General features: G+C 46.6%; 1 pseudogene; it reads left to right on the top strand.

Moving 5' to 3' along the window:
• The first annotated feature begins 3,852 nt into the window (after positions 1 to 3,852).
• Positions 3,853 to 13,596, top strand: LOC132463144 (regulator of nonsense transcripts 1-like; annotated as a pseudogene).
• Positions 13,597 to 13,602: the final 6 nt, after the last annotated feature.

Raw genomic sequence — 13,602 nt, 5'->3', positions numbered from 1 at the left:
CAAGGAGATAAACAGAGGGTTAGGGCTACGTGTAAACAGCACTTGAAGGGAACTCTGTCTGTGTTAAAATACAACTTTTCCCTAGAGCTGCGAGTTTATCCTAGCTCCAAAAATAGAAACCCAGCGAACCACATCAAGAATCTGAACCTTTGGGGAAGAGCCATGATCCACGAACCTGGCTTTGGTTGCAGCGCACTGGGTTGTACCATACCATGTTGTACTGTACTAGGTTAGCCTACACCTAGGTTGTACTGTACTAGGTTAGCCTACTTTGAGGTTTTACTCTACTAGTTTGTGTAGATGGTAATACTAAGTTGAAATGTACTAGGTTGTTTTTTACTCGGTTGTGTTGTACTTGGTACAACACAACTGTGGTCTAGGTTGTGTCTTTGCCAGTGCTGCCATGTGTCTTTGCCTATTTATATTCTCTCTCCACTCGACTAGACAAGCAGTCTCTGGAAGAAGCCCATGCAGGAGTCTGCAATCAGGGCTCCAGTGTCATTGTCCATTGTCTCAGGTTAATCGTTTCCTCAAATGAAAACATGGCTTGCGTTCAATAAGTGGAAACTCGTACGCTGGCGAAGTTCCCATATGCCCCAGTACTGGGAGAGGCCATGGGAGGGCCATCACAGGAGAGAGGGTAATTCATCTTTGGAATCATAGCCGAAAAGTAGATTGTTGGAACACATCATGGGATGGTAGTTCCCACAACACTACTAAATGCAAGCTTTACAGATGCCAATCACTGTCTAGAATCGGCAAGTTTAGAAGTTTGTACACTGGAGCTATTCAAAAGTAATCTTGTCTAAGGGTTTGTTGGACATACTTTCCTAAAATGGCATATTAGGCTTATTGAAAAAGTTTTATTCATTATTATTAATGCATTATTTATTTTAAATTTTTTGTCTATTTCCTCAACGCCAAATGATGATTAGAAAATGTGTTTATCCAAGTGAGTGCTGTCACGTTAACACATGAAGCGATTATGATTGGTTTTGACGATCGGGTTGACACACCCTACCATAAAGATTAATAATTAATTTAAATGTCTAACCCAGGGCCGGCCCTGACCAATTTGGCGCCCTAGGCAAGATTTTTGCTGGCGCCCCCTACCCCGTTGGATCGCACAGTAAATTCGACTACCAATGTTCATAAACTCAGAGAAGCTACAAAGCTTTGTCTTTGAGACTCTTTGATTTTAGATAGAAAATTAAACACACGAAACGTATTACAAACCAAGTAACAAGCAATGAATCACTCATACAATAAGTATGCACAAAATACTGCAACGAAATGCATGATGTTTACTAAAGGCATTCATAAGCAAAATAATAGAGTTCAGATTCAAATTATTGTAAATACAATTAAATGTAGTATGGTTTATCTAATTTGGTTCTAACCAGAGATTAAACAAGCACTCAACTGAAGTGTAAAAAAAATACAAAATTAGGGCTGTGCAGAGGTAGACGGGACAGCAGCACCTGATGCTGTGTCACTGGGGGTGGTACTGAAATATTTTAAAAGTGCATCTGAAGGGAGAAGAGAAGTATATGTGACGACTGCATGTTACATTTTAATAAAAAAACAGATGCTTGGTGTGCTATACATGAGACTAATATAGACTAATGAAAATGTGATGAGATTCATTCAACTTTATTGTCATTGCAATGCAATTCAGTCTCACCACAGTGCAAAAAACAGTAAAGTGCAGTGAAATGAATGTACATTATATAGCCTATGAATGATATGTGAAAGCTAAGGTGTGAAATATTAACATTAATTCACTTTAACTGCACACTCTTGACCCCGCCCCCCTCACAGAGGGCAGGTACAGAGCAACGAGCCAGGCAGGCACCCAGAAAAAAGGCTTCTCCATTATTTAATAGCCTTTGCTATGACTTTATGTTGCTGGCGCCCCAAGCATTTGCCTATACTGCCTATGCCTAGGGCCGGCTCCCAAACTCAATATGCACGATTTTACCTGATTACCACAGAGCGCTGCTCCACTCGCTCTACCATCAGCCGAGCGAGGTGTGACGTCATCACTCGGAGTGGGAGTCTAGACGGCGCTCGTTTGACGTTGTCATCCATGATCAATTTGCCCCTCATTTACCGCGTTTTCACAATGATTCATTTTAGACATCTTCAGCAACATCTGTCCTGATAACGGCCCGGAGCGTCTAATAAATTAGCTTCAAAATACGCTTAGTTTCTGGGAGAGAATGAGCATGGAAGTTTGAATGAGCGTCCTGGACGCCGAGGAAGCGGACAATGTTGCCAGATTGAGCCATATTTCCGGTACAATCTGGCAACCCTGGAAGCAGTGTGGCTCGGAGGAACGGAAGCACAGGGCTCCCAGTAGGAGTTCACCGACTTTACTCTGCCTAGCCAGACCCAACACAGAGACAACCAGACGATCAAGTGGGTGTGCTTGTGGACGTTGTTTGCTAACATTGGCTATAGCTCCTGGTGCATCTTCGAGCTATAACGTTAACCGCGCATCTGGCAATGGCTGGCTGCTCCTCGGAGATACTAGTTGGCTCATATAGCCACGTGGGTAGGCTACTGATGCATTCGTGATTCAAAAGGGCATATATCTTATTAATCCTGACACCATCCAATGGTAGTTTTTTGAGCAAATATATGAGAAGCGGTCGGGTTTTTCAAAGCACCCGTCTGCGTGGCTGCTGCTGGTGCGTATGTTTGTTTTGATGATGGAGGGGGGCGGAGGAGGTGGGCGGAGCAGTTGGGGTGGAGCAGGTGGGTGGAGCAGGTGGAGTGGAGCAGCTGGAGTGGAGCAGGTGGGTGGAGCAGTTGAGTGGAGCAGGTGGGTGGAGCAGGTGGGCGTAGCAGTTGGTTGGAGCAGGTGGAGTGGAGTTGAGCAGGTGGGTGGAGTTGAGCAGGTGGAGCAGGTGTAATGTAATGACAACCTGCATTCGGTTATGCATAAACATGTATTGAACTACATTTTAATATGGAAGGACATGGTTATTACTTAAACAATATATCAATGTTTGACTGCCTAGGACGGGTTGTATTTATTTGTAAGTCATAATGCCTAACCCATAATTGTTTTGGTGTAGCTGTGGATATTTTTTGTCTTACCTATCTAGCCAATGTGGGATTCATGATTCTGCTTGTGTTGTCTATTGCAACACGAGCAAGAACTGGTTTTGCAATTGACGTGGGAATCACAGTTTACACATCAAATGATCACTTATAATATAATCAGGGCTGTGTCTTTTGCCGCCTATTTGTCCATCCAAAATTCTCAAAACCAAAATATTTTCTTCAAGTATAATTATTTACAATTTCAAACACAAATTATATTAACTAAAAAGTAATTCATCAGTAATTCAACATCACCAAAACCTTCACGTCAGTGTAGTATAAAGCGTTGTTCATTGCTTGTGCTTAGAGTTCATTGATCTCTGGAGGGAGCGTCATATCAGGTACTAATACAAGTGATTGATGCAAGCTGAGCTTGGCAGGACCCAAATATGATTGTTATGAATACAACTATGGGGAATACGCTACAATTTACACGTGCAACATTATGTTGCCTTAAGCTTTTGCTTGCCCTACAAAGTGATGGGCATCCATGTTTGCCATGATACAATCAACAACGTGTGTGTGTGTGTGTGTGTGTGTGCGCGTGAGAGAGAGTCGTCAAAAATAAGTTTTTTTTTTAAGAATTCATTTGATACGTAAACACTTTTCAAAACCACCAGAGGGCACAATGTATAAAATAGTATTGTTATACAATAGTTACAAACAAGCAAGCAGAGCGGTGTCATCACTTTGACATTTAGTTATTTATATGTAGTCGTTTCAGTAAGCACTAATACTACGATGAACAGCGCTCAACCGACCTGCTTATGTCGTGAATTTAATGTGTTTGAGAGGTAATAAAACAACAACTCATTCCATGTAGCTATTGTTGTGTTGTGCGCAGGCAGCCGTGTGCCAGCCAGAGCAGCCTGAAGGACTTCCACTGGGACGGCTCCCAGACGCTCATCCTGGACCGCTGGGCCTGTCCTGGCTGGTGAAGTTCCCCTCGGAGCAGGAGCAGCTCTGCACACGCCAGGTCACCGCCCAGCAGGTCCACACGCTGGAGGAACTCTGGAAGGTACACACACACACACACACACACACGGGCACGGGCACACACACACACACACACACACACACACACACACACACACACACACACACACACACACACACACACACACACACACGGGCACACACACACACACACACACACACACAAACACACACGGCACACACACATGACACACACACACACACAGGCACATGCATGAGCAAACACACACACTTCTAACTGTATGCAGGCTGTGTTAACGAGTGTATAATCTGTACTGTTGGATGTAACGGTTGGAGATTTGGAATATGTACCAGAAGAGTTTGTGCAAATGAATATCCCACCTACCTGCGAACGGTGGCTTTTATTGGCTATGGAATACTTTTTTTTCTATTTAGGAGGTGCTTATATCCAAAGGGACTCGTTAGTGATTATATTTTTTTCATTAATGAGGAGGTAGGAGTGAAGGGCATATTGCTCAGAGTCTGGGTTGGGGTTTGAACCCCAAACCTCTCAACTAAGATGCAAACACCCTCACCATGGGTCTATCTTGCCTCCCATATTATTATATGGGATATATCCCTCCATGATACATTAGCACTCCATCGGTGGCAGCTCAAGTGTTTAGTGTGTTTTGCCCGTGCAGACCCAGGACAACATCACGTTGAAATGGGATCTGGGGCTCTAAAAAACGGATTGCTTATTTCTCCGTTCCCAAGATGGTCTCGGGTGGTAATTCTTTGATTTTTAATCCTCATCACCATTGTCCCAATCATGGTTTGTCTATCAGTGGTCCTTGACATTTATCATCACATCCGCCATGCATGACGAGAAGCACAATTTAAATATAGCTAGAATGAATATGTAGCGGTTTTGCTTTTCTCCAGACATACGCTTGATGCAGGGCGATCTGACTGAGGTACCAAGGGGACTCGACCACTAACTGGAAGGGGATGGGACATGTGATTACAGTCCCTGACAGTATCCTTCCACAGACTTATGTTTCTACTGACAAGTGGACCGAATGGGAGAAAGACCCTTGATACGACCTGGATGTTAGGGCATGGCTGTGTATTGCTGAAAGACTTAGTCTTTAGATTCATATCTAAAGTCTGGTGACGGATCAGCTTAAATCGGGGTGATGGGGCCTTTCACCTTCACCATACTTTCACTTGGTGTTGTTTTTTCTTCTCTCCCAAGCTCTTGGCCGTCTCCCTAGAGGAGTTCTGCAATAACAGAAGAACTGCTGCATCCGACATTGAGAGAAACCGTAACCCTACACACGTGGTCATAACTGCGCCCTTCCCCCTTAAGGCTAATGTGCAGCGCCTCGGAGACACGGAGGCGGAGCGGCCAGAGCACGGGATCGCTGCGGCTCCGTAACAGGAATCAACGCATCCCGGCCGCGCGGCAGCTCTGTCCCACCATGTATCACAAGTTACTGCATCTCCAGCCAGTGGACTTTGGAGCACTGGTAGACGTGGGCGCTGGTCTGTGTGTCGGCACACGCCCGGCCTCCGTACGGGAGCCGCACCGTGTCTGGTGCACATTGGCCTTCAGCCACCCCCTTGCCCCGACACCTCACCGGATTGTGGTCGGTTTGGGAGTGGGCGTGGAGAGATAACTAGCCCCACCCTGTCTACCCTCATTGGCCGCTGCCACATTCATGCATTAGTGGATACCTGATAAATGTTTGATTTATTTATTTTTATATATATAATTTTTTGTTTGTTTTTTGTCTCTGTGGAGGGCCGCCTCCTTGACAGTGACTGTGAGGTGAGAGGCATGTTGCATGCGCTTCTCTGCTCATTCTATGTCGAGCCCCAGTGACACTTGCAAGCCCCTATGATTTATTACCTGTTAAATGCCATTAAATGGGCAGTCGGTACAAAATGTCAAAATAGAGACGGATGGTCTTGCTGTCGTGGCATCTCTTTGGCTGTTATTGGGGTCAAGTGACACATTTTGAGACACAAGCTATCCTCTTTCATTGCCTCCTAATGGTGGCTGATTGTAGTGTTTTGTGTTACTGTATCAGCAGCAATGGTAACGTGTTCATTTGGACCTGCTCTGGTCCTATTCCACCGGTCAGGACGCACAGCTCCCTGGAGACCCCTGCGGTGGACGAGACCTCGGTGTCGGTCTGCGTCTACCCCCTGCTGCTGGGCCACGAGGGGGGGGAGGACGTGGTCATCAGGTGTCCGCTCCCCAAGCGCTTCACCGCCCCGGGCCTGCCCGACCTCCACCAACCCCGGGTGGGAGGGCACCGTCCCTCCCTCCTTACAACCAGCAGGCAGTGCTGGGACGGGCCGAGACGGCTCCCCTGCACTTATACTCGTGGAGGATAATGAATAAAACGGGCATGAGCTTGGTTAGTTTATAATTACAGAGCAAAACACACCTCGCATTCTTCTGCCAAACTTACGGAAACAAAACACACCTCACACAATACTCAGTTACTATGCGTGTGATTACGTTGTGTGTGCGTGTGTGCGTGCGTGGGGTGTAATAAAGGGTAAACCCGTGGACTCCTACCTTTTGTATTTCACCTGGTTCTTTTCCACCAGGGTTTAAAACCATATTTTCCACCTGCTGTCATTGAGGTGTATGAGGCGTAGACCGTCCTACAGCGCCCCCTGAGTCTGATTCAGGGACCTGCAGGCACCGTGCTCAACCACCTGGCCAGGCGGGGCAGCGGGTAGTGAGATGTGTGCCCCAATAGGACAGGGCTTAGTGGGTGTTTGTCTGGAACAGGGGTTCCCGAACTCCTTAAACTCAAGACCCAAAAGAGATATTTGCTGTCTCCCCGGAACCCAAACGTACAAAATGCCGCATGAATTGCCGTAACATCTACTTTAAAAATGTTGATAAAGAATACAAGAATTAAATCAATTAAAAATGTATTTGAAATGTATTTATTTCATTATAAAAGTACATTAAGCAATAATCTGTATAATGCTGAGTATGAGGTTACGTTTCTGAACACTGCACTGGGACCTTGCACTCTGAACTTGAGTTCAGTGAGGACATGGAGGCAGTAAGCCCACTATGTCAGCTGTAGTTGGGAGTTTATATGATGTATAATGAACAGAAACACAATCACACCAATACTCAAATCTGCTGAGCATAATATAAAGCTCTTCGTAAACATATTGTAAAATATGCAAATAACATTTTCTTTTTTTGCACTTTTAAATGAGCCAACATGTTCTGCTCTCCTTTCTATTTGTCTCCCCCTCAACCCTCCAAATCCTTTCCCCCTCACTTTGTCCCTCAGCCTTAAACCCCAGCATTCATCACCATTCAGATTCAGTGTTACTGACTTATTTAAAGATGATGCTGAGCTGACCTGCTCGGGGGGGCATAATATTGTATCAACATGCATTTTCGTGTGTCAAGTCCCAGTGTGTCTAATGGTGTATACCTGCTTAATAGATGGAGGACAGTGCTGGCAGCCTCTGTGTATGCACAGGCCCTGGTTATAATGTCCCCTCGATTTAATGGTTGCATTGAAAGGACAAGTGTTACCAAGACTGGCATGACTGAGATCTTAATACCATTGCCATACATTTGTCAATGTAATGATTCGCCAGGATTTACTTTGTATTTTGTTTATTTTTGAACCTCTCTATTCTTCATGTTTGCGATCCACTTGAAAACACAAGTAATATTAGCTAGCTAGCAACACACTACTCACAACTAACAGACGCAAAACAAAAGATCAAATGTTTGTTTTGTGTGACAAACAAACACACCTTGACTGACTTACATTTCCACTGTCAAAACACTGCCTATTGAAGGTCTCTTTGCAAAATCAAAAAGTCAAAATGCATCTGAACTGAACAGTCCACCGTCACACAAAAGAACACTTCTATTTTAATTAGGAAAATGAATTCATATCATAGCATAGTTATGCATCTTACTCTGCCAATTGGCAACCCTAATAAAAACGGGCCCCCTAAGTTTGAGAAAGGCTGGTCTAGAAGGTTACAAAATGCCAAGGAAGAATAACTTCTAAAGTTCTGCAGTATTTCAAAACGATGAAAGATTACCCCAGAAAAAAATGTCAAATGCTAAATGAGTCAACAGCAGCTGTCATCATAACACCAACTGGTGAAAAGTATTCTTTCTGTCAGTGCATTTCCATTGTTATGCTTAATTGATTGGTGCTGTTTTTGCTCTATATGCTGACACGCATCATTCAAATGTATTTTACATTTTAATCAGTCAAACACCTCTACAGTCTCTTTATGAATGCAGGTTTTTTCATGATGGGATTTGAAAACTGTGCGTAATCAGACAGAACAGAGTCTCAACATAAATGACGGTAAATAATAATGGTCCTTATTATGTATTTTAGGCTCATAGTAACCGATGTCAAAAAAGGTGGACGGCCATTTAGTGAAGGCACTGGAAACTCAAATTGAGCCTCACATTTTAGTAAATATATGATCTATGATTTGACGATGGGACTGGTCTGACAGATATGACCATGCAAAATCGGGGTCATCTGGATTCATCTATAAGCAGCCATACATTTCTTCATTAAGTCGCAAATGAGTTTCGCATCGAAGCAGTTTCAACTTCTTATCTCGAGCCAGATTTTGGTATGATGTGCGTTCCACACAGCCTTAGTATTTATAGCGTGTGTTTGCCTAGTGTTTAGTGTGTGGTGGGTCTTCTGTCCACAGCGCACTGGAGCTCCATAAGCTGCAGCAGCTGAAGGATGAGAGCAGGGAGCTGTCGTCCTCGGATGAGGAGCGCTCCAGAGCTCTGAAAGGCTCCGCCGACAGGGAGCGGCTCATGATAGCCTATATAAGATACATCTACCTGACCTATGATTTGATTTGCGCCCACGTTGCTTCGCCTCTGTTTCTATGAGTAATCAAGTGAGGCACGTAGTTAAAGAAAAGAGTTTGGCTCCGTCCTGATTGACGAGACCTCCCCGGCCACAGAGCCAGAGTGCACGGTGCCCGCGGTCCAGGGGGACAGGCAGGCGTGAGCACAGCCCAAGTGCTCCCTGGGGGTTAATGAACCACGTCCTGTGTGTTAACCCGAGTGCACAGCCCCCCCAGTATAAGGTGGATGTGTCAGAGAGGGGGCTATAGAGGCAGGATACAGGTTATATTGTGTTCCAATCCCCATGGAGGAAAGTCATTCAATAACGGTTGCTGTACTGGTATTGCAACTGCGCTGACAAGTTATTTTGTTTACGTTTATGATATTACATAACAGGAAATGTAAATACTAAAGGCTACGGGAAATTATTACAATTTGCCTTTTGCTTGTCAAAGGTGCAACGTGTAAGGTGGGGCAAACTGTCAAATACATCCTCAACCCGGCACAAGAACGTTTTGGGTTCCGACCCTATTGTAAGAAACATGGAAATGCACAGTCCCTCCCTCCCTTCTCTCTTATCAGACATTTTCATGCCGGGAGCGGTAGGGGGTGTTAATGGCCCCTTGCTAAGTGCCTTTGGCGTCATTGCCTTAATTGTTCCATTGATTGACTGCCTGTCTATCTGGGGGCAGCACCTCCACAATGATTGGCAAGAGGTGAGAACCCCCTCTGGGCAGCACTTCTTCTTCTTCTTCATCCTCTCATGAGGGGCTGAGGGCAGACTGGACGCTGCAGTGACGGCAGTCGCCTCTTGAGGTATAAAGTGGTATTACGATACGGAACAGGCCTGTGCTAGATGGGGTGGCTGATGACTTAAGTATGTATCTCTGAAACACAACTCATGGATGTCGGACCTAACATAAAAGTTGATTCTTCCCATTAGGTAATGATTGTTATAATCTTAGATTATCCGTTTCAAACTGATAATCACGTCGCACCAACAATAATTGTACATACTAACATAGGAATAAAGCAGTGTGTTTTGTACTAACTCTGCTTTGTAGTTATTTAGAATACGATATTCCAATTCTTTTGGTATCAAGTTTCTGCAAAATGTCTCCCCCCATCCCCAGCTGATCCTGGTGGGCGACCCCTGCCGGCTGGGGCGTGGTGAGGTGATCCTGGTGGGCGACCACTGCCCGTTGGGGCGTGGTGAGGTGGTCCTGGTGGGCGACCCCTGCCGGCTGGGGCGTGGTGAGGTGGAGGGAGGCAGCCCAGGCGGGCCAGCCCCTGTGTGAGGGGCTGGTGGTGCTGGGCGTGCTCCACCCTCAGGGCCCGCGGCGCCTTCCCCTCCAGCGTCTCCAGCGAGGGCTCCCTGCAGGTGAGGGCACACGTCGGAGCACTGCATCGTTGGTCAAAAAAGAAGCAGAAGGTGCTTCCAAACCGCTATTGATTCTGCTGCGTTCCTCATGATTTATTTATCAGGGGTCTGTGTTTCCCTTCCTTACGTTACGTGCCTTGACGGTAAAGCCTTAATGGGTATTCCATGAAATCGTTTTGTTCTGGCTCATGTCAAGCAGCAGTCTAAATCAGAGATGTCATAAGGATGTCATAAGGATGTCATAAGGATGTTATAAGGATGTCATAAGGATGTCCACTAGGCCTTGTTATTCCGTTGTGTTTTTCTTTATTGACTGTGAAATGCAATAGTAGCTTGAGGTATCAAGTGGTGTGTCACCTGCATAACAAATGAGCTTTAGTCCCCCACAGAGGACTGTGTGAAGGGCTTTGACTTCCAGTGGCTCAGGAACATCCTACCTCGACTGGTTGTTCAGCCCTGTTGTTTGACCAAAGGATTATCTGTAGTAAATGGTACTTCGCTACTGTTGGTGTGTGTGTGTGTGTGTGTGTGTGTGTGTGTGTGTGTGTGTGTGTGTGTGTGTGTGTGTGTGTGTGTGTGTGTGTGTGTGTGTGTGTGTGTGTGTGTGTGTGTGTGTGTGTACCACTTTAATTTACCTTTATTTTCTCACCCCAACCTCATCATGACAACTTCATTGTACAGAAGTACTGTGCTTTGTTACTGCGCACGTTCGATAATAACACCTGTGGCACTTACGGGAGCATGAGGTTTAATGTGTATGATGCATTGCCAAGCGTTCTCCTTTGCCCTCTCTGTAGGGCGGTCCCTTCATGAGCACAGCCATGCACGATGCCAGGGTGGCTCTGATACCGGGCTCTGCTTAGTGCCGCGGCATCAACGGTAATGATCCACGCATTCTAGAAAACCTTTGTTATTTGATTGAGGTTATAACACTATTCAAAGTTAGGGTTGGCAGTTTGAACCCAGCAGAGTAAGATTCTGAAGTTATCCAACAAAATCCCACAAATCCCTCCCCTCCCTTCATGCCTTCCTCCAAACTACTCCCCAGTAACAAAAAGCACATGGCTAGCTTCAGCATGGGTCTGCAAGCCTTGTGGAGGACCCTGGTCATTGGAGTGCGGTCGGGATGTTAACCGAAAGCCTGCTCTCCTTTAATAATAATAATAATAATAATACATTTAATTTAGAGGCGCCTTTCAAGACACCCAAGGTCACCTTACAGAGCATATAGTCATCATACATTTTTAAAAAAAAAACAAGACATTGTGGTGTAGTGTTGCAACACTTTAGTAGTGTTGTTGTTATTTAGCTAACTCAGAGAGTTATATCTATCACCAAATCTAGATGAAACATGTCCTCACGTCCCCAAACGAGTTCAGCCAGAGGAACACTCTGTGTCCCTTGTGTCCCAGGACACACGGCCAACATGTACCTCCAGACCCACCACCAGGTGGGCGTGATCGGCGCGGGGGCCGGGCCCCCCAGCTCAGTGAACATCGCCATCCCCTTCCACCCGGTCGTGGCCCCCGGGACCCCCAGCCCAGCTTCCTTGGACAGGCCAGCGGCCCCTTAGCAGGAGAGGAAGGGGCCGCTGTCCTCTTTTGGTCTGTACTATATTATATAGTCATGCAGCATTAAGAATATACAGCACACGTGTACATTCCCTTTAGGGTTGGACCATGAATCAATATTAGTATCTATTGCGATACGATCTGCCGGGATAACAGTGATGTGTTTTTTAATTCATTTCCGTCATTTTTGTTATCCATTCAACATCATCCATCACTGACTCTAGGCAGCACCCTAAGTCAGCGTTCAAGCTGAATACAGTAGGCCCCGTCGGTGCGTGATGACGTACATACCACGCCCCACAAACACACTGAGGGGAATTCCAGCACTCGCCGTACTGGTGGTTTTGGCGGCAAAATGAGCCGATGAGTGACGAAGCCCCTGACCCTGATGAAGTCATGAAGTCCAAGAGGACTGGTCTGACTACTTCAGTTGTGTTGACATCCATTTTGTGTGGTGCGTGACTATAGTTTTCCTTGGTAACATGACGGTGCGGAGTTGTGTCGTTGTTGTAAGAGAGCCCGGTGTTAGTTATACTCCAAAACGTGGCTGTATTAAAGAATGCACACCCACTGGAGCGGATGGTAGTGAACTGCCATTCGCCTGGGCAGCAGTTGATGTCAGCGTCCATGAGAGGGTTACATTTCTAGAGAGGGTTAGGCCTTTTGGACCCTTGGAGTATAACGCCACGGTGTGTGTGTGTGTGTGTGTGTGTGTGTGTGTGTGTGTGTGTGTGTGTGTGTGTGTGTGTGTGTGTGTGTGTGTGTGTGTGTGTGTGTGTGTGTGTGTGAAGCTGTGTGGAGCTCCTGGCCAGCGGTTTTCAAGGTTCGCGTCAGAGAGGGTTAAGCTTCTTGAATACAGTGACGTAACACAACAGTGTTTGGCGCATTCCATATACAACCTCGCTCACCGCTCGAGCAACTAGGAGCACTGCTCATGCTCTGTGACCTGAGACCCTGTTCATCTCTGTTAACCCGTCACGCTCATTAACCGAAAGCATACCTCTCTGTGAGTGCAACACAGAGAGGTATGGGGGGGGGGCACCAGGCGGTCGTCATAGAAACCGAGGAGGAGGAGGAGGGCAGCATGGGAACCAGTTGAGCGGCAGCCAGGACCCCGGCTCCCAGCCCTACTCCCAGGGGCCCATCCCCCAGGGTTACGTCAACATGAGCCAGTGGAGGCAGCCGGGCCCGTCTGGCCCGTCCCACCCCCTCCTGTCCGCTCCGCTTCTGTCCCAGCCGGGCCTGTCCCAGCCGGGCCTGTCCCACCCCCTCCTGTCCCACCCCCTCCTGTCCCACCCCCTCCTGTCCCACCCCCTCCTGTCCCAGCCGGGCCTGTCCCAGCCCGAGGCTTCACAGGTCCGCTTCACACTCCCGTATGGGGCAGATGAATTGTCTGCCCTTTTAAAAGTCAGGGCAGGATAAAGAGAGCATTGTGTATGTAATGAGTGCTGTTCACATGAGGACCGGCTGCTAGGGACACTCTTACGTTTACATTAGTGGATTATGGCAAATGCATCTTTTCCCTTTGAAAAAACAATCGACAGCTTTCCCTAATCCTTGGCCTTTGGGTTTCCCGTGCTCAGGATGGCTACCTGGGCGATGAGTTCAAGCCCCAGACAGACGTGGCTCTGTCCCAGGACTGCACCTACCAGGGGGAGCGGGCCTACCACTGAGACGCAACCGGACTGTCCCAGTGCTAGGCTGCA

The sequence above is a fragment of the Gadus macrocephalus genome, chromosome 8 (assembly GCF_031168955.1).
Source record: "Gadus macrocephalus chromosome 8, ASM3116895v1".
Lineage (NCBI taxonomy): Eukaryota > Metazoa > Chordata > Actinopteri > Gadiformes > Gadidae > Gadus > Gadus macrocephalus.
The sequence above is the reverse complement of the archived record's forward strand: the minus strand, read 5'-3'. Positions and strand labels throughout refer to the sequence as shown.